This window comes from Vanacampus margaritifer, chromosome 14 (assembly GCF_051991255.1).
Source record: "Vanacampus margaritifer isolate UIUO_Vmar chromosome 14, RoL_Vmar_1.0, whole genome shotgun sequence".
Lineage (NCBI taxonomy): Eukaryota > Metazoa > Chordata > Actinopteri > Syngnathiformes > Syngnathidae > Vanacampus > Vanacampus margaritifer.
In genome coordinates, this window is record NC_135445.1 from 17,508,009 (window position 1) to 17,534,504 (window position 26,496).

The window sequence follows — 26,496 nt, forward strand, 5'->3', positions numbered from 1 at the left end:
CGGTTTGACACTTACAGTAAGGACACGTACCGAGGGGGATGCCGGAGAAATGTTTGTTGGACACGAGCGTTATTGCGGAAACGGTGGTTTGGGTGCGGATCTGCACCCAATAACCGCGGAAAAAATGCGGAGAAACGGAATGGACTACGGAAAACAGCACATTTGGAAACCAGGTCGGTAGTATTTGTGTGTGTAAGTGTGTGGCGGGTTTAGGTTGGCTGTGTCCAAATTCACAAGGCTCGGTCCGCGAAGGCCGAGTTTGTCGACCGTTGAGTACATCCCGGCGTGACTCGACTACACTCACGGAATTTATATATAAATGGTTTGTCAATGAGCCATTACCACTCCGTCTTTAGATCTGGTACCCTTACCGGTATTTTCTCCATTAAGTCAACGTGTTACCGACAAGCAGCATTGACAGTCCATTCATATGTAAGTCTGTGTCTTGTCGAGTATCGCCGGGGATGACGCCATACGGTCGACAAATTTGGCCTTCGGGGGACCCAACCATGAGAATTTGGACACAGAGAAAGTCCTTCGGCTGTGTTGTAGCGGGGTTGTTAGTCTTTGCAAATAATTATGGTAGATGGTCCAATGAAACAGATACCTTGACGCTTGTTTCGGATTTCGTCAATCAGTGTTTCGGATTTCGTCAATCAGTGTTTCGGAGTTTGTATCATTCTGCAAGTATCACGTAACCGATGACGTTCGAAGCTTCACACGTCTCAGTCTCATTTGTTTGACAGTTTGTTTTGGCGCTAAGTGCTAACTACCAAACTATTGAATGGTCTGTGCTTGTGTTAGTAATGGTGATCAGTATAAAAGTGGCGTTTGGGACCGTTTGAGATTGTGGGAAGAGGCTAGAAAATACGTCGACTTCATTCTATCCCCCCAATTTCCAATAATAATAATAATGATGATAATTATTTTTTTTACATGCTTTTCAGTATTCATTGAATACATTTTAAAAACTGTTTATGATTGTAAATACTGTCATTTTGTCTGTTTTTTAAAGTAATTTTTCTGCTGCTACCTGCTGTCCTCTTAGATCGATTATAGGCTGCCTTTTTATTTAGTCCGCCCTACCGTCGACCTGTCTAGCTGGGCTAGCAGGGTTGTGAAGGGTAGGCTAATTTATTTTCGTATTTTTTGTTATTGTTTTTGTATTGTTATTCTCGGGTCACTTACCTTTATAATAGTGATGCCCGATTGGCCACAGTGGGGCCGCGCATAGGGCTTTGCTGTTTGCAGCGTTGGGTGCCATATCCATATACCTCGAGGATTGCAATTGGTGAACCCTGCTTTAATATTAACATTTTTTAACTGCACAATCATTGCACCTTTAAGTAATCCACCCATTAGTTGTACACGTTTGGACTAAAAGTCTTGGCCTGCATGAAAGTGTTCAGGTTTCTCTTTGAACCAGACTGGTTCAAGCTTGAGTTCGACAATATGATACAATGCAAGTTAGACCCTTTTCCTAATATTTCATGTTACAATAATATAATTTATCTTGATTATTTTGGCCACAATGGTGACATGTTTTCTAATTATACAGCCTCTATTTTCAGGAAAACATTTGGCGACATTGGCAAGCACGATGATACTGCTGGAGACGGATGTCACTCTGTTCTGTAACAAATAAAGACAAGAGTGGAGTATCAAAATAGGACGACTACGCTTGCTTAACGCCACAGAGAAGGAAGATGGATGGGTATGCGGCAATAACATATACAGGTAAAACCATCAATTTTGACCAATAGCCCGGCTGAAACGAGATAAAACATACTTTTTTCTTGCCTACTTTGTTGACATTTGGCATTGACACTTTTCACATCCAACATGTGGTGTCAATTAGGGCTGAGCGATTATGGAAAATAATGTAATTGTGATTTTTTTTTCCCACAAAATTTTCCGATTGCCATTTACTATGCGATTAAAAAAAATTAATAAATTAGGTCGTGTTCTATTTTTCAACATACACAAATAAATCCATGTTATAAACATAAATCAACCAATGAGAAGCATTATAACTTTTATCTATAAACTTTTATCATAGAAGTGCAAACATTTTTAATGTTCTGTACTTTCAAAAAGTCACAAAATGAATTAACACAAAATATGTGTACACTATATTCTCATTCAAATTTGAAAATAAAAAACTCTTTTGAATACCAATGAAAATATTAAATTAACTCAGTAATAGCAATTTATGAGCAAAATAAGTATAGCACTCTTAGCCACAAAAGTTGTTCTGTATAATTGTGAGTACCTCACAGTTTTTTTACTAGGAAAACCAGCATGTCAACTTATGCTGGTTTTAAAGATGAACGCAAGTAACTTCAAGGTAATAATTTTTGCAATAAACACATTTTTAACCTCTGTCCCTCACACCCGGTTTATCTCTAACCCTTTCCCCCCTCCCTCCCGCTCACGCTGTCTCTCTCTCGCTTTCCCGCACACACGCATTGACCCTCTGCTCACACACACTGAAATTGAAACACTGGTCGCTGGCGTTTTAGTCATAATGCAGCTATCATTCAGTGCTGTGTGGTGTGGGTTTTTTTAAGCGCTGAAAAAGGTTCGTATTGTCCCCTCTTGAGGTAGCAACGGGAGGGAGGCAGATTCTGCACGATGCTTTACATTGCGTAGCGTCGTTTTTATAGCCAAAATTCATCCACACAATTGCCTTGCTGGTACTAAACTTTCTGTTGCATCCGCCATTATAGCGTCGTGTTGAAGTCGGCTCTACACTTCCCTCCATCCTGGACCGTTCCACTCGGCCTCGCTCGGCCCCACCACTTTCCTGCCTACCCCGCGGCTCCTACCCCTCCCCTACTGAAATGACTCCAGCTAAGACGCACGCATGTTTTCAAACCGCAGTCAAATCGCAAATGCAATTAATCGTTCAGCCCTTGTGTCAAAAGCGTAGTAGACAGGTGTAATTAAATGTGATTATGGCCCTGGTCCATTTATGTTTTAGCTGAGTCAGGGTGTGGATATTGTGCATAGTGGCACTTTGGCATGGCTGTGACAGTGTGAGACACTCAATAAAGTGTGACCTTAATTAATTTGGTAAAATACACCTGTGTGTACCCCACTATGACAATGCAACATGAATGCTGTGTAATGTGTCTATTTAGTTACAGAACCCTGAATGAAACTGCTGACCCTTCAGTCATGAGACAACCTACTCCAAATTCTGAGGTATAAATTCCCCTATACAATTGATACCCTGTGATGCCATCCACTGTGTGTGTGAGGTGGGGCTTAGCAGATTTGCCAGAGGGGGAGACAGAGACAAAGTTGGAGGATATAAACTCAGGCATGCAATCTACTGTCGGGACGTTAAAAGTCTCCCCACCCATGGAAAATGCATGGACACAGAGGCGTCTCTGTGGGCTGGGAGATTTGGGGCAATAACTTAACCCATTATGAATGGGATGGGATGGCAGAAGGCCGGAAAATGTTGCAAAAGATGGTGAACTATGCCCGAGCAGGGCGAACCCAGAGGAAACTCTGGTGGAGGCCCGCAGCGGTCCTGTCGTTGTACCGCTGGAAACGAGCTTGATCGGCCAATGTGATGCCCACAGGGTGTGTGTCTAATAAACCTCTCCCTGAAAAAGAGATCTGTTGCGTGGCGGTACAGGTGTCCGATGAAGGTGTCAGAAAGTGCACAGACACAGAGGCGTCTCTGTGGCCTGAGTGAACTGGGGCAGTAACAAACCCATTACGAATGGGATGGTTTGGCAGACGGCCGGAAAATGTTGCGCCAGCGTGGAGCGGGACGTTAAAAGTCTCCCCGCCCATGGAAAATGCATGGACACAGAGGCGTCTCTGTGGGCTGGGAGATTTGGGGCAATAACTTACCCATTATGAATGGGATGGGATGGCAGAAGGCCGGAAAATGTTGCAAAAGATGGTGAACTATGCCCGAGCAGGGCGAACCCAGAGGAAACTCTGGTGGAGGCCCGCAGCGGTCCTGTCGTTGTACCGCTGGCAACGAGCTTGACCGGCCAATGTGATGCCCACAGGGTGTGTGTCTAATAAACCACTCCCTGAAAAAGAGATCTGTTGCGTGGCGGTACAGGTGTCCGATGAAGGTGTCAGAAAGTGCACGGACACAAAGGCGTCTTTGTGGGCTGAGTGAACTGGGGCAGTAACAAACCCATTACAAATGGGATGGTTTAGCAGACGGCCGGAAAATGTTGCGCCGGCGGGGAGCGGGACGTTAAAAGTCTCCCCGCCCATGGAAAATGCATGGACACAGAGGCGTCTCTGTGGGCTGGGAGATTTGGGGCAATAACTAACCCATTATGAATGGGATGGGATGGCAGAAGGCCGGAAAATGTTGCAAAAGATGGTGAACTATGCCCGAGCAGGGCGAACCCAGAGGAAACTCTGGTGGAGGCCCGCAGCGGTCCTGTCGTACTGCTGGTAACGAGCTTGATCGGCCGGTGTGTGTCTAATAAACCTCTCCCTGAAAAAGAGATCTGTTGCGTGGCGGTACAGGTGTCCGATGAAGGTGTCAGAAAGTGCACTGACACAGAGGCGTCTCTGTGGGCTGAGTGAACTGGGGCAGTAACAAACCCATTACGAATGGGATGGTTTGGCAGACGGCCGGAAAATGTTGCAACGGCGTGTAGCGGGACGTTAAAAGACTCCCCTCCCATGGAAAATGCATGGACACAGAGGTGTCTCTGTGGGCTGGGAGATTTGGGGCAATAACTAACCCATTATGAATGGGATGGGATGGCAGAAGGCCGGAAAATGTTGCAAAAGATGGTGAACTATGCCCGAGCAGGGCGAACCCAGAGGAAACTCTGGTGGAGGCCCGCAGCGGTCCTGTCGTTGTTCCGTTGGTAACGAGCTTGATCGGCCAACGTGATGCCCACATGGTGTGTGTCTAATAAACCTCTCCCTGAAAAAGAGATATGTTGCTTGGCGGTACAGTTGTCTGATGAAGGTGTCAGAAAGTGCACGGACACAGAGGCGTCTCTGTTGGCTGAATTAACTGGGGCAGTAACAAACCTATTACGAATGCTATGGTTTGTCAGACGCCCGGAAAATGTTGCAACGGCGTGTAGCGGGACGTTAAAAGACTCCCCTCCCATGGAAAATGCATGGACACAGAGGCGTCTCTGTGGGCTGGGAGATTTGGGGCAATAACTAACCCATTATGAATGGGATGGGATGGCAGAAGGCCGGAAAATGTTGCAAAAGATGGTGAACTATGCCCGAGCAGGGCGAACCCAGAGGAAACTCTGGTGGAGGCCCGCAGCAGTCCTGTCGTTGTACCACTGGTAACGAGCTTGATCGGCCAATGTGATGCCCACAGGGTGTGTGTCTAATAAACTTCTCCCTGAAAAAGAGATCTGTTGCGTGGCGGTACAGGTGTCCATTGAAGGTGTCAGAAAGTGCACGGACACAGAGGCGTCTCTGTGGGCTGGGTGAACTGGGGCAGTAACAAACCCATTACGAATGGGATGGTTTGGCAGACGGCTGGAAAAAGTTGCGCTGGCATGGTGCGGGACGTTAAAAGTCTCAGTCCATGGAAAATGCATGGACACAGAGGTGTCTCTGTGGGCTGAGTGAACTGGGGCAGTAACGAACCAATTACGAATGGGATGGTTTGGCAGACGGCCGGAAAATGTTGTGCCGGCATGGAGCGGGACGTTAAAAGTCTCCCCGCCCATGGAAAATGCATGGACACAGAGGCGTCTCTGTGCGCTTGGAGATTTGGGGCAATAACAAACCTATTATGAATAGGATGGGATGGCAGAAGGCCGGAAAATGTTGCAAAAGATGGTGAACTATGCCCGAGCAGGGCGAACCCAAGGGAAAACTCTGGTGGAGGCCCGCACAGTCCTGTCGTTGTACCGCTGGTAACGAGCTTGATCGGCCAACGTGATGCCCACGGGGCGTGTGTCTAATAAACCTCTCCCTGAAAAAAAGATCTATTGCGTGGCGGTACAGGTGTCCGATGAAGGTGTCAGAAAGTTCACGGCCACAGAGGGGTCTCTGTGGGCTGAATGAACTGGGGCAGTAACAAACCTATTACCAATGGGATGGTTTGGCAGAAAGCCGGAGAATGTTGCGCTGGCGTGGAGCGGGACGTTAAAAGTCTCCCCGCCCATGGAAAATGCATGGACACAGAGGCGTCTCTGTGGGCTGGGAGATTTGGGGCAATAACTAACCCATGATGAATGTGATGGGATGGCAGAAGGCCGGAAAATGTTGCAAAAGATGGTGAACTATGCCCGAGCAGGGCGAACCCAGAGGAAACTCTGGTGGAGGCCCGCAGCGGTCCTGTCGTTGTACCGCTGGCAACGAGCTTGACCGGCCAACGTGATGCCCACAGGGTGTATGTCTGATAAACCTCTCCCTGAAAAAGAGATCTGTTGCGTGGCGGTACAGGTGTCCGATGAAGGTGTCAGAAAGTGCACAGACACAGAGGCGTCTTTGTGGGCTGAGTGAACTGGGGCAGTAACAAACCCATTACGAATGGGATGGTTTGGCCGATGGCCGGAAAATGTTGCGCCGGCATGGAGTGGGACGTTAAAAGTCTCCCCGCCCATGGAAAATGCATGGACACAGAGGCGTCGCTGTGGGCTGGGAGATTTGGGGCAATAACTAACCCATGATGAATGTGATGGGATGGCAGAAGGCCGGAAAATGTTGCAAAAGATGGTGAACTATGCCCGAGCAGGGCGAACCCAGAGGAAACTCTGGTGGAGGCCCGCAGCAGTCCTGTCGTTGTACCACTGGTAACGAGCTTGACCGGCCAACGTGATGCCCACAGGGTGTGTGTCTAATAAACTTCTCCCTGAAAAAGAGATCTGTTGCGTGGCGGTACAGGTGTCCGATGAAGGTGTCAGTAAGTGCACGGACACAGAGGCGTCTCTGTGGGCTGAGTGAACTGGTGCAGTAACAAACCCATTACGAATGGGATGGTTTGGCAGACGGCCGGAAAATGTTGCGCCGGTGTGGAGCGGTACGTTAAAAGTCTCCCTGCCTATGGAAAATGCATGGACACAGAGGCGTCTCTGTGGGCTGGGAGATTTGGGGCAATAACTAACCCATTATGAAGGGGATGGCAGAAGGCCGGAAAATGTTGCAAAAGATGGTGAACTATGCCCGAGCAGGGCGAACCCAGAGGAAACTCTGGTGGAGGCCCAAAGCGGTCCTGTCGTTGTACCGCTGGTAACCAGCTTGATCAGCCAACGTGATGCCCACAGGGTGTGTGTCTAATAAACCTCTCCCTGAAAAAGAGATCTGTTGCGTGGCGGTACAGTTGTACGATGAAGGTGTCAGAAAGTGCACGGACACAGAGGCGTCTCTGTGGGGTGATTGAACTGGGGCAGTAACTAACCCATTACGAATGGGATGGTTTGGCAGACGGCAGGAAAATGTTGCGCTCGCGTGGAGCGGGACGTTGAAAGTCTCCCCGCCCATGGAAAATGCCTTGACAAAGAGGCGTCTCTGTGGGCTTGGAGATTTGGGGCAATAACTAACCCATTATGAATGGGATGGCAGAAGGCCGGAAAATGTTGCAAAAGATGGTGAACTATGCCCGAGCAGGGCAAACCCAGAGGAAACTCTGGTGGAGGCCCAAAGCGGTCCTGTCAATGTACCGCTGGTAACGAGCTTGATTGGCCAAAGTGATGCCCACAGGGTGTGTGCCGAATAAACCTCTCCCTGAAAAAGAGATCTGTTGCGTGGCGGTACAGGTGTCCGATGAAGGTTACAAAAAGTGCACGGACACAGAGGCGTCTTTGTGGGCTGAGTGAACTGGGGCAGTAACAAACCCATTACGAATGGGATGATTTGGCAGACGGCCGGAAAATGTTGCGCCGGCGTGGAACGGGACGTTAAAAGTCTCCCCGCCCATGGAAAATGCATGGACACAGAGGCGTTTCTGTGGGCTGGGAGATTTGGTGCAATAACTAACCCATTATGAGAGGTATGGGATGGCAGAAGCACGGGAAATGTTGCAAAAGATGGTGAACTATGCCGGAGCAGGGCGAACCCAGAGGAAACTTTGGTGGAGGCCCGCAGCGGTCCTGTCGTTGTACCGCTGGTAACGAGCTTGATCGGCCAACATGATGCCCACAGGGTATGTGTCTAATAAACCTTTCCCTGAAAAAGTGATCTGTTGCGTGGCGGTACATGTGTCCGATGAAGGTGTCAGAAAGTGCACGGACACAGAAGCGTCTCTGTGGGCTGAGTGAACTGGGGCAGTAACAAACCCATTACGAATGGGATGGTTTGGCAGACGGACGGAAAATGTTGCGCCGGCGTGGAACGGGACGTTTAAAGTCTCCCCGCCCATGGAAAATGCATTGACACAGAGGCGTCTCTGTGGGCAAGGAGATTTGGGGCAATAACTAACCCATTATGAAGGGGATGGCAGAAGGCCGGAAAATGTTGCAAAAGATGGTGAACTATGCCCGAACAGGGCGAACCCAGAGGAAACTCTGGTGGAGGCCCGCAGCGTTCCTGTCGTTGTACCACTGGTAACGAGCTTGATCAGCCAACGTGATGCCCACAGGGTGTGTGTCTAATAAACCTCTCCCTGAAAAAGAGATCTGTTGCGTGGCGGTACAGGTGTCCGATGAAGGTGTCAGAAAGTGCACGGACACAGAGGCGTCTCTGTGGGCTGAGTGAACTGGGGCAGTAACAAACCCATTACGAATGGGATGGTTTGGCAGACGGCAGGAAAATGTTGCGCCGGCGTGGAGCGGGACGTTAAAAGTCTCCCCGCCCATGGAAAATGCATTGACACAGAGAAGTCTCTGTGGGCTGGGAGATTTGGGGCAATAACTAACCCATTATGAATGGGATGGCAGAAGGCCGGAAAATGTTGCAAAAGATGGTGAACTATGCCCGAGCAGGGCAAACCCAGAGGAAACTCTGGTGGAGGCCCAAAGCGGTCCTTTCAATGTACCGCTGGTAACGAGCTTGATCAGCCAACGTGATGCCCACAGGGTGTGTGTCTAATAAACCTCTCCCTGAAAAAGAGATCTGTTGCGTGGCGGTACAGGTGTCCGATCAAGGTGTCAGAAAGTGCACGGTCACAGAGGCGTCTCTGTGGGCTGAGTGAACTGGGGCAGTAACAAACCCATTACGAATGGGATGGTTTGGCAGACGGACGAAAAATGTTGCGCCGGCGTGGAACGGGACGTTAAAAGTCTCCCCGCCCATGGAAAATGCATGGACACAGAGGCGTTTCTGTGGGCTGGGTTATTTGGGGCAATAACTAACCCATTATGAATGGTATGGGATGGCAGAAGCACGGGAAATGTTGCAAAAGATGGTGAACTATGCCCAAGCAGGGCGAACCCAGAGGAATCTCTGGTGGAGGCCCGCAGCGGTCCTGTCGTACTGCTGGTAACGAGCTTGATCGGCCAACGTGATGCCCACAGGGTGTGTGTCTAATAAACCTCTCCCTGTAAAAGTGATCTGTTGCGTGGCGGTACAGGTGTCCGATAAAGGTGTCAGAAAGTGCACGGACACAGAGGCGTCTCTGTGGGCTGAGTGAACTGGGGCAGTAACAAACCCATTACGAATGGGATGGTTTGGCAGACGGCCGGAAAATGTTGCGCCGGCGTGGAACGGGACGTTAAAAGTCTCCCCGCCCATGGAAAATGCATGGACACAGAGGCGTTTCTGTGGGCTGGGAGATTTGGTGCAATAACTAACCCATTATGAATGGTATGGGATGGCAGAAGCACGGGAAATGTTGCAAAAGATGGTGAACTATGCCGGAGCAGGGCGAACCCAGAGGAAACTTTGGTGGAGGCCCGCAGCGGTCCTGTCGTTGTACCGCTGGTAACGAGCTTGATCGGCCAACATGATGCCCACAGGGTATGTGTCTAATAAACCTTTCCCTGAAAAAGAGATCTGTTGCGTGGCGGTACCGGTGTCCGATGAAGGTGTCAGAAAGTGCACGGACACAGAGGCGTCTCTGTGGGCTGAGTGAACTGGTGCAGTAACAAACCCATTACGAATGGGATGGTTTGGCAGACGGCCGGAAAATGTTGCGCCGGTGTGGAGCGGTACGTTAAAAGTCTCCCTGCCTATGGAAAATGCATGGACACAGAGGCGTCTCTGTGGGCTGGGAGATTTGGGGCAATAACTAACCCATTATGAAGGGGATGGCAGAAGGCCGGAAAATGTTGCAAAAGATGGTGAACTATGCCCGAGCAGGGCGAACCCAGAGGAAACTCTGGTGGAGGCCCAAAGCGGTCCTGTCGTTGTACCGCTGGTAACCAGCTTGATCAGCCAACGTGATGCCCACAGGGTGTGTGTCTAATAAACCTCTCCCTGAAAAAGAGATCTGTTGCGTGGCGGTACAGTTGTACGATGAAGGTGTCAGAAAGTGCACGGACACAGAGGCGTCTCTGTGGGGTGATTGAACTGGGGCAGTAACTAACCCATTACGAATGGGATGGTTTGGCAGACGGCAGGAAAATGTTGCGCTCGCGTGGAGCGGGACGTTGAAAGTCTCCCCGCCCATGGAAAATGCCTTGACAAAGAGGCGTCTCTGTGGGCTGGGAGATTTGGGGCAATAACTAACCCATTATGAATGGGATGGCAGAAGGCCGGAAAATGTTGCAAAAGATGGTGAACTATGCCCGAGCAGGGCAAACCCAGAGGAAACTCTGGTGGAGGCTCAAAGCGGTCCTGTCAATGTACCGCTGGTAACGAGCTTGATTGGCCAAAGTGATGCCCACAGGGTGTGTGTCGAATAAACCTCTCCCTGAAAAAGAGATCTGTTGCGTGGCGGTACAGGTGTCCGATGAAGGTTACAAAAAGTGCACGGACACAGAGGCGTCTTTGTGGGCTGAGTGAACTGGGGCAGTAACAAACCCATTACGAATGGGATGGTTTGGCAGACGGACGGAAAATGTTGCGCCGGCGTGGAACGGGACGTTTAAAGTCTCCCCGCCCATGGAAAATGCATTGACACAGAGGCGTCTCTGTGGGCAAGGAGATTTGGGGCAATAACTAACCCATTATGAAGGGGATGGCAGAAGGCCGGAAAATGTTGCAAAAGATGGTGAACTATGCCCGAGCAGGGCTAACCCAGAGGAAACTCTGGTGGAGGCCCGCAGCGGCCCTGTCGTTGTACATCTGGTAACGAGCTTGATCGGCCAACGTGATGCCCACAGGGTGTGTGTCTAATAAACCTCTCCCTGAAAAAGAGATCTGTTGCGTGGCGGGACAGGTGTCCGATGAAGGTGTCAGAAAGTGCACGGACACAGAAGCGTCTCTGTGGAGTGAGTGAACTGGGGCAGTAACAAACCCATTACGAATGGGATGGTTTGGCAGACGGCCGGAAAATGTTGCGCCGGCGTGGAACGGGACGTTAAAAGTCTCCCCGCCCATGGAAAATGCATGGACACAGAGGCGTCTCTGTGGGCTGGGAGATTTGGGGCAATAACTAACCCATTATGAATGGGATGGCAGAAGGCCGGAAAATGTTGCAAATGATGGTGATCTATGCCCGAGCAGGGCGAACCCAGAGGAAACTCTGGTGGAGGCCCAAAGCGGTCCTGTCGTTGTACCGCTGGTAACGAGCTTGATCGGCCAACTTGATGCCCACAGGGTGTGTGTTGAATAAACCTCTCCCTGAAAAAGAGATCTATTGTGTGGCGGTACAGGTGTCCGATGAAGGTATCAGAAAGTGCACGGACACAGAGGCGTCTCTGTGGGATGAGTGAACTGGGGCAGTAACAAACCCATTACGAATGGGATGGTTTGGCAGACGGCCGGAAAATGTTACGACGGCGTGGAGCGGGACGTTAAAGGTCTCCCTGCCCATGGAAAATGCATGGACACAGAGGCGTTTCTGTGGACTGGGAGATTTGGGGCAATAACTAACCCATTATGAATGGGATGTGATCGCAGAAGGCCGGAAAATGTTGCAAAAGATGGTGAACTATGCCCGAGCAGGGCGAACCCAGAGGAAACTCTGGTGGAGGCCTGCAGCGGTCCTGTCGTTGTACATCTGGTAACGAGCTTGATCGGCCAACGTGATTCCCACAGGGTGTGTGTCTAATAAACCTCTTCCTGAAAAAGAGATCTGTTGCGTGGCGGTACAGGTGTCAAATGAAGATGTCAGAAAGTGCACGGACACAGAGGCGTCTCTGTTGGCTGAGAGAACTGGGGCAGTAACAAACCCATTACGAATGTGATGGTTGGGCAGACGGCCGGAAAATGTTGCACTGGCTTGGAGCATGACGTTAAAGTCTCCCCGCCCATGGAAAATGCATGGACACAGATTTGGGGCAATAACTAACCCATTATGAATGGGATGGGATGGCAGAAGGCCGGAAAATGTTGCAAAAGATGGTGAACTATGCCCGAGCAGGGCTAACCAAGAGGAAACTCTGGTGGAGGCCCGCAGCGGCCCTGTCGTTGTACATCTGGTAACGAGCTTGATCGGCCAACGTGATGCCCACAGGGTGTGTGTCTAATAAACCTCTCCCTGAAAAAGAGATCTGTTGCGTGGCGGGACAGGTGTCCGAAGAAAGGTGTCAGAAAGTGCACGGACACAGAAGCGTCTCTGTGGAGTGAGTGAACTGGGGCAGTAACAAACCCATTACGAATGGGATGGTTTGGCAGACGGCCGGAAAATGTTGCGCCGGCGTGGAACGGGACGTTAAAAGTCTCCCCGCCCATGGAAAATGCATGGACACAGAGGCGTCTCTGTGGGCTGGGAGATTTGGGGCAATAACTAACCCATTATGAATGGGATGGCAGAAGGCCGGAAAATGTTGCAAATGATGGTGATCTATGCCCGAGCAGGGCGAACCCAGAGGAAACTCTGGTGGAGGCCCAAAGCGGTCCTGTCGTTGTACCGCTGGTAACGAGCTTGATCGGCCAACGTGATGCCCACAGGGTGTGTGTTGAATAAACCTCTCCCTGAAAAAGAGATCTATTGTGTGGCGGTACAGGTGTCCGATGAAGGTATCAGAAAGTGCACGGACACAGAGGCGTCTCTGTGGGATGAGTGAACTGGGGCAGTAACAAACCCATTACGAATGGGATGGTTTGGCAGACGGCCGGAAAATGTTACGACGGCGTGGAGCGGGACGTTAAAGGTCTCCCTGCCCATGGAAAATGCATGGACACAGAGGCGTTTCTGTGGGCTGGGAGATTTGGAGCAATAACTAACCCATTATGAATGGGATGTGATCGCAGAAGGCCGGAAAATGTTGCAAAAGATGGTGAACTATGCCCGAGCAGGGCGAACCCAGAGGAAACTCTGGTGGAGGCCCGCAGCGGTCCTGTCGTTGTACCGCTGGTAACGAGCTTGATCGGCCAACGTGATGCCCACAACCTGTGTGTCTAATCAACCTCTCCCTGTAAAAGAGATCTGTTGCGTGGCGGTACAGGTGTCCGATGAAGGTGTCAGAAAGTGCACGGACACAGAGGCGTCTCTGTGGGCTGAGTGTACTGGGGCAGTAACAAACCCATTACGAATGGGATGGTTTGGCAGACGGCCGGAAAATGTTGCGCCGGCTTGGAGCGGGACGTTAAAGTCTCCCCGCCCATGGAAAATGCATGGACACAGAGGCGTCTCTGTGCGCTGGGAGATTTTTGGCAATAACTAACCTATTATGAATGGGATGGGATGGCAGAAGGCCGGAAAATGTTGCAAAAGATGGTGAACTATGCCCGAGCAGGGCGAACCCAGAGGAAACTCTGGTGGAGGCTCGCAGCGGTCCTGTCGTTGAACCGCAGGTAACGAGCTTGATCGGCCAACGTGATGCCCACAGGGTGTGTGTCTAATGAACCTCTCCCTGAAAAAGAGATCTGTTGCGTGGCGGTACAGGTGTCCGATGAAGGTGTCAGAAAGTGCACGGACACAGAGGCGTCTCTGTGGGCTGAGTGAACTGGGGCAGTAACAAACCCATTACGAATGGGATGGTTTGGCAGACGGCTGGAAAATGTTGCGCCGGCTTGGAGCGGGACGTTAAAGTCTCCCCGCCCATGGAAAATGCATGGACACAGAGGCGTCTCTGTGCGCTGGGAGATTTGGGGCAACAACTAACCTATTATGAATGGGATGGGATGGCAGAATGCCGGAAAATGTTGCAAAAGATGGTGAACTATGCCCGAGCAGGGCGAACCCAGAGGAAACTCTGGTGGAGGCCCGCAGCGGTCTTGTCGTTGTACCGCAGGTAACGAGCTTGATCGGCCAACGTGATGCCCACAGGGTGTGTGTCTAATGAACCTCTCCCTGAAAAAGAGATCTGTTGCGTGGCGGTACAGGTGTCCGATGAAGGTGTCAGAAAAAACACGGACACAGAGGCGTCTCTGTGGAATGAGTGAACTGGGGCAGTAACAAACCCATTACGAATGGGATGGTTTGGCAGACGGCCGGAAAATGTTGCGCCGGCGTGGAGCGGGACTTTAAAAGTCTCCCCGCCCATGGAAAATGCATTGACACAGAGGCGTCTCTGTGGGCTGGGAGATTTGGGGCAATAACTAACCCATTATGAATGGGATGGCAGAAGGCCGGAAAATGTTGCAAAAGATGGTGAAATATGCCCGAGCAGGGCGAACCCAGAGCAAACTCTGGTGGAGGCCCGCAGCGGTCCTTTCGTTGTACCGCTGGTAACGAGCTTGATCGGCCAACGTGATGCCCACAGGGTGTGTGTCTAATAAACCTCTCCTTGAAAAAGAGATCTGTTGCGTGGCGGTACAGGTGTCCGATGAAGGTGTCAGAAAGTGCACGGACACAGAGGCGTCTCTGTGGGCTGAGTGAACAGGGGCAGTAACAAAAGTAACAAACCCATTACGAATGGGATGGTTTGGCAGACGGCCGGAAAATGTTCCTTCGGCGTGGAACGGGACGTTAAAAGTCTCCCCGCCCATGGAAAATGCATGGACACAGAGGCGTCTCTGTGGGCTGGGAGATTTGGGGCAATAACTAACCCATTATGAATGGTATGGGATGGCAGAAGCACGGGAAATGTTGCAAAAGATGGTGAACTATGCCCGAGCAGGGCGAACCCAGAGGAAACTCTGGTGGAGGCCCGCAGCGGTCCTGTCGTTGTACCGCTGGTAACGAGCTTGATCGACCAACGTGATGCCCACAGCGTATGTGTCTAATAAACCTTTCCCTGAAAAAGAGATCTGTTGCGTGGCGGTACAGGTGTCCGATGAAGGTGTCAGAAAGTGCACGGACACAGAGGCGTCTCTGTGGGCTGGGAGATTTGGGGCAATAACTCACCCATTATGAATGGGATGGCAGAAGGCCGGAAAATGTTGCAAAAGATGGTGAACTATGCCCGAGCAGGGCGAACCCAGAGGAAACTCTGGTGGAGGCCCAAAGCGGTCCTGTCAATGTACCGCTGGTAACGAGCTTGATCAGCCAACGTGATGCCCACAGGGTGTATGTCTAATAAACCTCTCCCTGAAAAAGAGATCTGTTGCGTGGCGGTACAGGTGTCCGATCAAGGTGTCAGAAAGTGCACGGACACAGAGGCGTCTCTGTGGGCTGAGTGAACTGGGGCAGTAACAAACCCATTACGAATGGGATGGTTTGTCAGACGGCCGGAAAATGTTGCGCCGGCGTGGAACGGGACGTTAAAAGTCTCCCCGCCCATGGAAAATGCATGGACACAGAGGCGTTTCTGTGGGCTGGGAGATTTGAGGCAATAACTAACCCATTATGAATGGTATGGGATGGCAGAAGCACGGGAAATGTTGCAAAATATGGTGAACTATGCCCAAGCAGGGCGAACCCAGAGGAATCTCTGGTGGAGGCCCGCAGCGGTCCTGTCGTTGTACCGCTGGTAACGAGCTTGATCGGCCAACGTGATGCCCACAGGGTGTGTGTTGAATAAACCTCTCCCTGAAAAAGAGATCTATTGTGTGGCGGTACAGGTGTCCGATGAAGGTATCAGAAAGTGCACGGACACAGAGGCGTCTCTGTGGGATGAGTGAACTGGGGCAGTAACAAACCCATTACTAATGGGATGGTTTGGCAGACGGCCGGAAAATGTTACGACGGCGTGGAGCGGGACGTTAAATGTCTCCCTGCCCATGGAAAATGCATGGACACAGAGGCGTTTCTGTGGGCTGGGAGATTTGGGGCAATAACTAACCCATTATGAATGGGATGTGATCGCAGAAGGCCGGAAAATGTTGCAAAAGATGGTGAACTATGCCCGAGCAGGGCGAACCCAGAGGAAACTCTGGTGGAGGCCTGCAGCGGTCCTGTCGTTGTACCGCTGGTAACGAGCTTGATCGGCCAACGTGATGCCCACAACCTGTGTGTCTAATCAACCTCTCCCTGTAAAAGAGATCTGTTGCGTGGCGGTACAGGTGTCCGATGAAGGTGTCAGAAAGTGCACGCACACAGAGGCGTCTCTGTGGGCTGAGTGTACTGGGGCAGTAACAAACCCATTACGAATGGGATGGTTTGGCAGACGGCCGGAAAATGTTGCGCCGGCTTGGAGCGGGACGTTAAAGTCTCCCCGCCCATGGAAAATGCATGGACACAGAGGCGTCTCTGTGCGCTGGGAGATTTGGGGCAATAACTAACCTATTATGAATGGGATGGGATGGCAGAAGGCCGGAAAATGTTGCAAAAGATGGTGAACTATGCCCGAGCAGGGCGAACCCAGAGGAAACTCTGGTGGAGGCTCGCAGCGGTCCTGTCGTTGAACCGCAGGTAACGAGCTTGATCGGCCAACGTGATGCCCACAGGGTGTGTGTCTAATGAACCTTTCCCTGAAAAAGAGATCTGTTGCGTGGCGGTACAGGTGTCCGATGAAGGTGTCAGAAAGTGCACGGACACAGAGGCGTCTCTGTGGGCTGAGTGAACTGGGGCAGTAACAAACCCATTACGAATGGGATGGTTTGGCAGACAGCCGGAAAATGTTGCGCCGGCTTGGAGCGGGACGTTAAAGTCTCCCCGCCCATGGAAAATGCATGGACACAGAGGCGTCTCTGTGCGCTGGGAGATTTGGGGCAACAACTAACCTATTATGAATGGGATGGGATGGCAGAATGCCGGAAAATGTTGCAAAAGATGGTGAACTATGCCCGAGCAGGGCGAACCCAGAGGAAACTCTGGTGGAGGCCCGCAGCGGTCTTGTCGTTTTACCGCAGGTAACGAGCTTGATCGGCCAACGTGATGCCCACAGGGTGTGTGTCTAATGAACCTCTCCCTGAAAAAGAGATCTGTTGCGTGGCGGTACAGGTGTCCGATGAAGGTGTCAGAAAAAACACGGACACAGAGGCGTCTCTGTGGAATGAGTGAACTGGGGCAGTAACAAACCCATTACGAATGGGATGGTTTGGCAGACGGCCGGAAAATGTTGCGCCGGCGTGGAGCGGGACTTTAAAAGTCTCCCCGCCCATGGAAAATGCATTGACACAGAGGCGTCTCTGTGGGCTGGGAGATTTGGGGCAATAACTAACCCATTATGAATGGGATGGCAGAAGGCCGGAAAATGTTGCAAAAGATGGTGAAATATGCCCGAGCAGGGCGAACCCAGAGCAAACTCTGGTGGAGGCCCGCAGCGGTCCATTTCGTTGTACCGCTGGTAACGAGCTTGATCGGCCAACGTGATGCCCACAGGGTGTGTGTCTAATAAACCTCTCCCTGAAAAAGAGATCTGTTGCGTGGCGGTACAGGTGTCCGATGAAGGTGTCAGAAAGTGCACGGACACAGAGGCGTCTCTGTGGGCTGAGTGAACAGGGGCAGTAACAAACCCCTATACGAATGGGATGGTTTGGCAGACGGCCGGAAAATGTTCCTTCGGCGTGGAACGGGACGTTAAAAGTCTCCCCGCCCATGGAAAATGCATGGACACAGAGGCGTCTCTGTGGGCTGGGAGATTTGGGGCAATAACTAACCCATTATGAATGGTTTGGGATGGCAGAAGCACGGGAAATGTTGCAAAAGATGGTGAACTATGCCCGAGCAGGGCGAACCCAGAGGAAACTCTGGTGGAGGCCCGCAGCGGTCCTGTCGTTGTACCGCTGGTAACGAGTTTGATCGGCCAACGTGATGCCCACAGCGTATGTGTCTAATAAACCTTTCCCTGAAAAAGAGATCTGTTGCGTGGCGGTACAGGTGTCCGATGAAGGTGTCAGAAAGTGCACGGACACAGAGGCGTCTCTGTGGGCTGGGAGATTTGGGGCAATAACTCACCCATTATGAATGGGATGGCAGAAGGCCGGAAAATGTTGCAAAAGATGGTGAACTATGCCCGAGCAGGGCGAACCCAGAGGAAACTCTGGTGGAGGCCCAAAGCGGTCCTGTCAATGTACCGCTGGTAACGAGCTTGATCAGCCAACGTGATGCCCACACGGTGTGTGTCTAATAAACCTCTCCCTGAAAAAGAGATCTGTTGCGTGGCGGTACAGGTGTCCGATCAAGGTGTCAGAAAGTGCACGGACACAGAGGCGTCTCTGTGGGCTGAGTGAACTGGGGCAGTAACAAACCCATTACGAATGGGATAGTTTGGCAGACGGCCGGAAAATGTTGCGCCGGCGTGGAACGGGACGTTGAAAGTCTCCCCGCCCATGGAAAATGCATGGACACAGAGGCGTTTCTGTGGGCTGGGAGATTTGAGGCAATAACTAACCCATTATGAATGGTATGGGATGGCAGAAGCACGGGAAATGTTGCAAAATATGGTGAACTATGCCCAAGCAGGGCGAACCCAGAGGAATCTCTGGTGGAGGCCCGCAGCGGTCCTGTCGTTGTACCGCTGGTAACGAGCTTGATCGGCCAACGTGATGCCCACAGGGTGTGTGTCTAATAAACCTCTCCCTGAAAAAGTGATCTGTTGCGTGGCGGTACATGTGTCCGATGAAGGTGTCAGAAAGTGCACAGACACAGAAGCGTCTCTGTGGGCTGAGTGAACTGGGGCAGTAACAAACCCATTACGAATAGGATGGTTTGGCAGATGGCCGGAAAATGTTGCGCCGGCGTGGAGCGGGACGTTAAAAGTCTCCCCGCCCATGGAAAATGCATTGACACAGAGAAGTCTCTGTGGGCTGGGAGATTTGGGGCAATAACTAACCCATTATGAATGGGATGGCAGAAGGCCGGAAAATGTTGCAAAAGATGGTGTACTATGCCCGAGCAGGGCAAACCCAGAGGAAACTCTGGTGGAGGCCCAAAGCGGTCCTGTCAATGTACCGCTGGTAACGAGCTTGATCAGCCAACGTGATGCCCACAGGGTGTGTGTCTAATAAACCTCTCCCTGAAAAAGAGATCTGTTGCGTGGCGGTACAGGTGTCCGATCAAGGTGTCAGAAAGTGCACGGACACAGAGGCGTCTCTGTGGGCTGAGTGAACTGGGGCAGTAACAAACCCATTACGAATGGGATGGTTTGGCAGACGGCCGGAAAATGTTGCGCCGGCGTGGAACGGGACGTTAAAAGTCTCCCCGCCCATGGAAAATGCATGGACACAGAGGCGTTTATGTGGGCTGGGAGATTTGGGGCAATAACTAACCCATTATGAATGGTATGGGATGGCAGAAGCACGGGAAATGTTGCAAAAGATGGTGAACTATGCCCAAGCAGGGCGAACCCAGAGGAATCTCTGGTGGAGGCCCGCAGCGGTCCTGTCGTTGTACCGCTGGTAACGAGCTTGATCGGCCAACGTGATGCCCACAGGGTATGTGTCTAATAAACCTCTCCCTGAAAAAGAGATCTGTTGCGTGGCGGTACAGGTGTCCGATGAAGGTTACAAAAAGTGCACGGACACAGAGGCGTCTCTGTGGGCTGAGTGAACTAGGGCAGTAACAAACCCATTACGAATGGGTTGGTTTGGCCGACGGCCGGAAAATGTTGCGCCGGAATGGAGTGAGACGTTAAAAGTCTCCCCGCCCATGGAAAATGCATGGACACAAAGGCGTCTCTGTGGGCTGGGAGATTTGGGGCAATAACTAACCCATGATGAATGTGATGGGATGGCAGAAGGCCGGAAAATGTTGCAAAAGATGGTGAACTATGCCCGATTAGGCCGAACCCAGAGGAAACTCTGGTGGAGGCCCGCAGCAGTCCTGTCGTTGTACCACTGGTAACGAGCTTGACCGGCCAACGTGATGCCCACAGGGTGTGTGTCTAATAAACTTCTCCCTGAAAAAGAGATCTGTTGCGTGGCAGTACAGGTGTCCGATGAAGGTGTCAGAAAGTGCACGCACACAGAGGCGTCTCTGTGGGCTGAGTGAACTGGGGCAGTAACAAACCCATTTCGAATGGGATGGTTTGGCATACGGACGGAAAATGTTGCGCCGGCGTGGAGCGGGGGACGTTAAAAGTCTCGCCGCCCATGGAAAATGCATGGACACAGAGGCGTCTCTGTGGGCTGTGAGATTTGGGGCAATAACTAACCCATTATGAATGGGATGGGATGGCAGAAGGCCGGAAAATGTTGCAAAAGATGGTGAACTATGCCCGAGCAGGGCGAACCCAGAGGAAACTCTGGTGGAGGCCCGCAGCGGTCCTGTCGTTGTACCGCTGGTAACGAGCTTGATCGGCCAACGTGATGCCCACAGGGTGTGTGTCTAATAAACCTCTCCCTGAAAAAGAGATATGTTGCGTGGCGGTACAGTTGTCTGATGAAGGTGTCAGAAAGTGCACGGACACAGAGGCGTCTCTGTGGGCTGAATGAACTGGGGCAGTAACAAACCTATTACGAATGCTATGGTTTGTCAGACGCCCGGAAAATGTTGCAACGGCGTGGAGCGGGACGTTAAAAGACTCCCCGCCCATGGAAAATGCATGGACACAGAGGCGTCTCTGTGTGCTGGGAGATTTGGGGCAATAACTAACCCATTATGAATGGGATGTGACGGCAGAAGGCCGTAAAATGTTGCAAAAGATGGTGAACCATGCCCGAGCAAGGCGAACCTAGAGGAAACTCTGGTGGAGGCCCGCAGCGGTCCTGTCGTTGTACCGCTGGTAACGAGCTTGATCGGCAAACGTGATGCCCACAGGGTGTGTGTCTAATAAACCTCTCCCTGAAAAAGAGATCTGTTGCGTGGCGGTACAGGTGTCCGATGAAGGTGTCAGAAAGTGCACGGACACAGAGGCGTCTCTGTGGGCTTGGAGATTTGGGGCAATAACTAACCCATTATGAATGGGATGGCGGAAGGCCGGAAAATGTTGCAAAAGATGGTGAACTATGCCCGAGCAGGGCGAACCCAGAGGAAACTCTGGTGGAGGCCCAAAGCGGTCCTGTCGTTGTACCGCTGGTAACGAGCTTGATCGGCCAACGTGATGCCCACAGGGTGTGTGTCTAATAAACCTCTCCCTGAAAAAGTGATCTGTTGCGTGGCGGTACATGTGTCCGATGAAGGTGTCAGAAAGTGCACGGACACAGAAGCGTCTCTGTGGGCTGAGTGAACTGGGGCAGTAACAAACCCATTACGAATAGGATGGTTTGGCAGATGGCCGGAAAATGTTGCGCCGGCGTGGAGCGGGACGTTAAAAGTCTCCCCGCCCATGGAAAATGCATTGACACAGAGAAGTCTCTGTGGGCTGGGAGATTTGGGGCAATAACTAACCCATTATGAATGGGATGGCAGAAGGCCGGAAAATGTTGCAAAAGATGGTGAACTATGCCCGAGCAGGGCAAACCCAGAGGAAACTCTGGTGGAGGCCCAAAGCGGTCCTGTCAATGTACCGCTGGTAACGAGCTTGATCAGCCAACGTGATGCCCACAGGGTGTGTGTCTAATAAACCTCTCCCTGAAAAAGAGATCTGTTGCGTGGCGGTACAGGTGTCCGATCAAGGTGTCAGAAAGTGCACGGACACAGAGGCGTCTCTGTGGGCTGAGTGAACTGGGGCAGTAACAAACCCATTACGAATGGGATGGTTTGGCAGACGGCCGGAAAATGTTGCGCCGGCGTGGAACGGGACGTTAAAAGTCTCCCCGCCCATGGAAAATGCATGGACACAGAGGCGTTTCTGTGGGCTGGGAGATTTGGGGCAATAACTAACCCATTATGAATGGTATGGGATGGCAGAAGCACGGGAAATGTTGCAAAAGATGGTGAACTATGCCCAAGCAGGGCGAACCCAGAGGAATCTCTGGTGGAGGCCCGCAGCGGTCCTGTCGTTGTACCGCTGGTAACGAGCTTGATCGGCCAACGTGATGCCCACAGGGTATGTGTCTAATAAACCTCTCCCTGAAAAAGAGATCTGTTGCGTGGCGGTACAGGTGTCCGATGAAGGTTACAAAAAGTGCACGGACACAGAGGCGTCTCTGTGGGCTGAGTGAACTAGGGCAGTAACAAACCCATTACGAATGGGTTGGTTTGGCCGACGGCCGGAAAATGTTGCGCCGGAATGGAGTGAGACGTTAAAAGTCTCCCCGCCCATGGAAAATGCATGGACACAAAGGCGTCTCTGTGGGCTGGGAGATTTGGGGCAATAACTAACCCATGATGAATGTGATGGGATGGCAGAAGGCCGGAAAATGTTGCAAAAGATGGTGAACTATGCCCGATTAGGCCGAACCCAGAGGAAACTCTGGTGGAGGCCCGCAGCAGTCCTGTCGTTGTACCACTGGTAACGAGCTTGACCGGCCAACGTGATGCCCACAGGGTGTGTGTCTAATAAACTTCTCCCTGAAAAAGAGATCTGTTGCGTGGCAGTACAGGTGTCCGATGAAGGTGTCAGAAAGTGCACGCACACAGAGGCGTCTCTGTGGGCTGAGTGAACTGGGGCAGTAACAAACCCATTTCGAATGGGATGGTTTGGCATACGGACGGAAAATGTTGCGCCGGCGTGGAGCGGGGGACGTTAAAAGTCTCGCCGCCCATGGAAAATGCATGGACACAGAGGCGTCTCTGTGGGCTGTGAGATTTGGGGCAATAACTAACCCATTATGAATGGGATGGGATGGCAGAAGGCCGGAAAATGTTGCAAAAGATGGTGAACTATGCCCGAGCAGGGCGAACCCAGAGGAAACTCTGGTGGAGGCCCGCAGCGGTCCTGTCGTTGTACCGCTGGTAACGAGCTTGATCGGCCAACGTGATGCCCACAGGGTGTGTGTCTAATAAACCTCTCCCTGAAAAAGAGATATGTTGCGTGGCGGTACAGTTGTCTGATGAAGGTGTCAGAAAGTGCACGGACACAGAGGCGTCTCTGTGGGCTGAATGAACTGGGGCAGTAACAAACCTATTACGAATGCTATGGTTTGTCAGACGCCCGGAAAATGTTGCAACGGCGTGGAGCGGGACGTTAAAAGACTCCCCGCCCATGGAAAATGCATGGACACAGAGGCGTCTCTGTGTGCTGGGAGATTTGGGGCAATAACTAACCCATTATGAATGGGATGTGACGGCAGAAGGCCGTAAAATGTTGCAAAAGATGGTGAACCATGCCCGAGCAAGGCGAACCTAGAGGAAACTCTGGTGGAGGCCCGCAGCGGTCCTGTCGTTGTACCGCTGGTAACGAGCTTGATCGGCAAACGTGATGCCCACAGGGTGTGTGTCTAATAAACCTCTCCCTGAAAAAGAGATCTGTTGCGTGGCGGTACAGGTGTCCGATGAAGGTGTCAGAAAGTGCACGGACACAGAGGCGTCTCTGTGGGCTTGGAGATTTGGGGCAATAACTAACCCATTATGAATGGGATGGCGGAAGGCCGGAAAATGTTGCAAAAGATGGTGAACTATGCCCGAGCAGGGCGAACCCAGAGGAAACTCTGGTGGAGGCCCAAAGCGGTCCTGTCGTTGTACCGCTGGTAACGAGCTTGATCGGCCAACGTGATGCCCACAGGGTGTGTGTCTAATAAACCTCTCCCTGAAAAAGAGATCTGTTACGTGGCGGTACAGGTGTCCGATGAAGGTGTCAGAAAGTGCACGGACACAGAGGCGTCTCTGTGGGCTGAGTGAACTGGGGCAGTAACAAACCCATTACGAATGGGATGGTTTGGCAGATGGCCGGAAAATGTTGCGCCGGCGTGGAGCGGGACGTTAAAAGTCTCCCCGCCCATGGAAAATGCATGGACACAGAGGCGTCTCTGTGGGCTAGGAGATTTGGGGCAATAACTAACCCATTATGAATGGTATGGGATGGCAGAAGCACGGGAAATGTTGCAAAAGATGGTGAACTATGCCCGAGCAGGGCGAACCCAGAGGAAACTCTGGTGGAGGCCCGCAGCGGTCCTGTCGTTGTACCGCTGGTAACGAGCTTGATCGGCCAACGTGATGCCCACAGCATATGTGTCTAATAAACCTTTCCCTGAAAAAGAGATCTGTTGCGTGGCGGTACAGGTGTCCGATGAAGGTGTCAGAAAGTGCACGGACACAGAGGCGTCTCTGTGGGCTGTGAGATTTTGGTCAATAACTCACCCATTATGAATGGGATGGCAGAAGGCCGGAAAATGTTGCAAAAGATGGTGAAATATGCCCGAGCAGGGCGAACCCAGAGGAAACTCTGGTGGAGGCCCAAAGCCGTCCTGTCGTTGTACCGCTGGTAACGAGCTTGATCGGCCAACGTGATGCCCACAGGGTGTGTGTCTAATAAACCTCTCCCTGAAAAAGAGATATGTTGCGTGGCGGTACAGGTGTCCGATGAAGGTGTCAGAAAGTGCACGGACACAGAGGCGTCTCTGTGGGCTGAGTGAACTGGGGCAGTAACAAACCCATTACGAATGGGATGGTTTGGCAGACGGCCGGAAAATGTTGCGCCGGCGTGGAACGGGACGTTAAAAGTCTCCCCGCCCATGGAAAATGCATGGACACAGAGGCGTCTCTGTGGGCTGGGAGATTTGGGGCAATAACTAACCCATTATGAATGGTATGGGATGGCAGAAGCACGGGAAATGTTGCAAAAGATGGTGAACTATGCCCAAGCAGGGCGAACCCAGAGGAATCTCTGGTGGAGGCCCGCAGCTGTCCTGTCGTTGTACCGCTGGTAACAAGCTTGATCGGCCAACGTGATGCCCACAGGGTGTGTGTCTAATAAACCTCTCCCTGAAAAAGAGATCTGTTGCGTGGCGGTACAGGTGTCCGATGAAGGTGTCAGAAAGTGCATGGACACAGAGGCGTCTCTGTGGGCTGAGTGAACTGGGGCAGTAACAAACCCATTACAAACAGGATGGTTTGGCAGACGGCCCGAAAATGTTGCGCCGGCGTGGAGCGGGACGCTAAAAGTCTCCCCGCCCATGGAAAATGCATGGACACAGAGGCGTTTCTGTGGGCTGGGAGATTTGGTGCAATAACTAACCCATTATGAATGGTATGGGATGGCAGAAGCACGGGAAATGTTGCAAAAGATGGTGAACTATGCCGGAGCAGGGCGAACCCAGAGGAAACTTTGGTGGAGGCCCGCAGCGGTCCTGTCGTTGTACCGCTGGTAACAAGCTTGATCGGCCAACGTGATGCCCACAGGGTGTGTGTCTAATAAACCTCTCCCTGAAAAAGAGATCTGTTGCGTGGCGGTACAGGTGTCCGATGAAGGTGTCAGAAAGTGCATGGACACAGAGGCGTCTCTGTGGGCTGAGTGAACTGGGGCAGTAACAAACCCATTACAAACAGGATGGTTTGGCAGACGGCCCGAAAATGTTGCGCCGGCGTGGAGCGGGACGCTAAAAGTCTCCCCGCCCATGGAAAATGCATGGACACAGAGGCGTTTCTGTGGGCTGGGAGATTTGGTGCAATAACTAACCCATTATGAATGGTATGGGATGGCAGAAGCACGGGAAATGTTTTAAAAGATGGTGAACTATGCCGGAGCAGGGCGAACCCAGAGGAAACTTTGGTGGAGGCCCGCAGCGGTCCTGTCGTTGTACCGCTGGTAACGAGCTTGATCGGCCAACATGATGCCCACAGGGTATGTGTCTAATAAACCTTTCCCTGAAAAAGTGATCTGTTGCGTGGCGGTACATGTGTCCGATGAAGGTGTCAGAAAGTGCACGGACACAGAAGCGTCTCTGTGGGCTGAGTGAACTGGGGCAGTAACAAACCCATTACGAATGGGATGGTTTGGCAGACGGCCAGAAAATGTTGCGCCGGCGTGGAGCGGGACGTTAAAAGTCTCCCCGCCCATGGAAAATGCATGGACACAGAGGCGTTTCTGTGGGTTGGGAGATTTGGGGCAATTACTAAACCATTATGAATGGCATGGGATGGCAAAAGCACGGGAAATGTTGCAAAAGATGGTGAACTATGCCCGAGCAGGGCGAACCCAGAGGAAACTCTGGTGGAGGCCCACAGCGGTCCTGTCGTTGTACCGCTGGTAACGAGCTTGATCGGCCAACGTGATGCCCACAGGGTATGTGTCTAATAAACCTCTCCCTGAAAAAGAGATCTGTTGCGTGGCGGTACAGGTGTCCGATGAAGGTTACAAAAAGTGCACGGACACAGAGGCGTCTCTGTGGGCTGAGTGAACTAGGGCAGTAACAAACCCATTACGAATGGGTTGGTTTGGCCGACGGCCGGAAAATGTTGCGCCGGAATGGAGTGAGACGTTAAAAGTCTCCCCGCCCATGGAAAATGCA

At 51.7% G+C, this 26,496-nt stretch overlaps 1 protein-coding gene across 1 annotated transcript in view; it reads left to right on the forward strand.

Annotated features, from left to right (window-relative positions):
- Positions 1–26,496, forward strand: part of LOC144034058 (uncharacterized) — a 54,686-nt gene continuing 28,190 nt past the window's right edge. The window contains exons 1-3 of the mRNA XM_077542586.1: positions 1–173; positions 1,572–1,737; positions 3,144–3,207. The gene's annotated coding sequence lies outside the window, so the exon portion shown is untranslated. The remainder of the gene's footprint in view (positions 174–1,571; positions 1,738–3,143; positions 3,208–26,496) is intronic.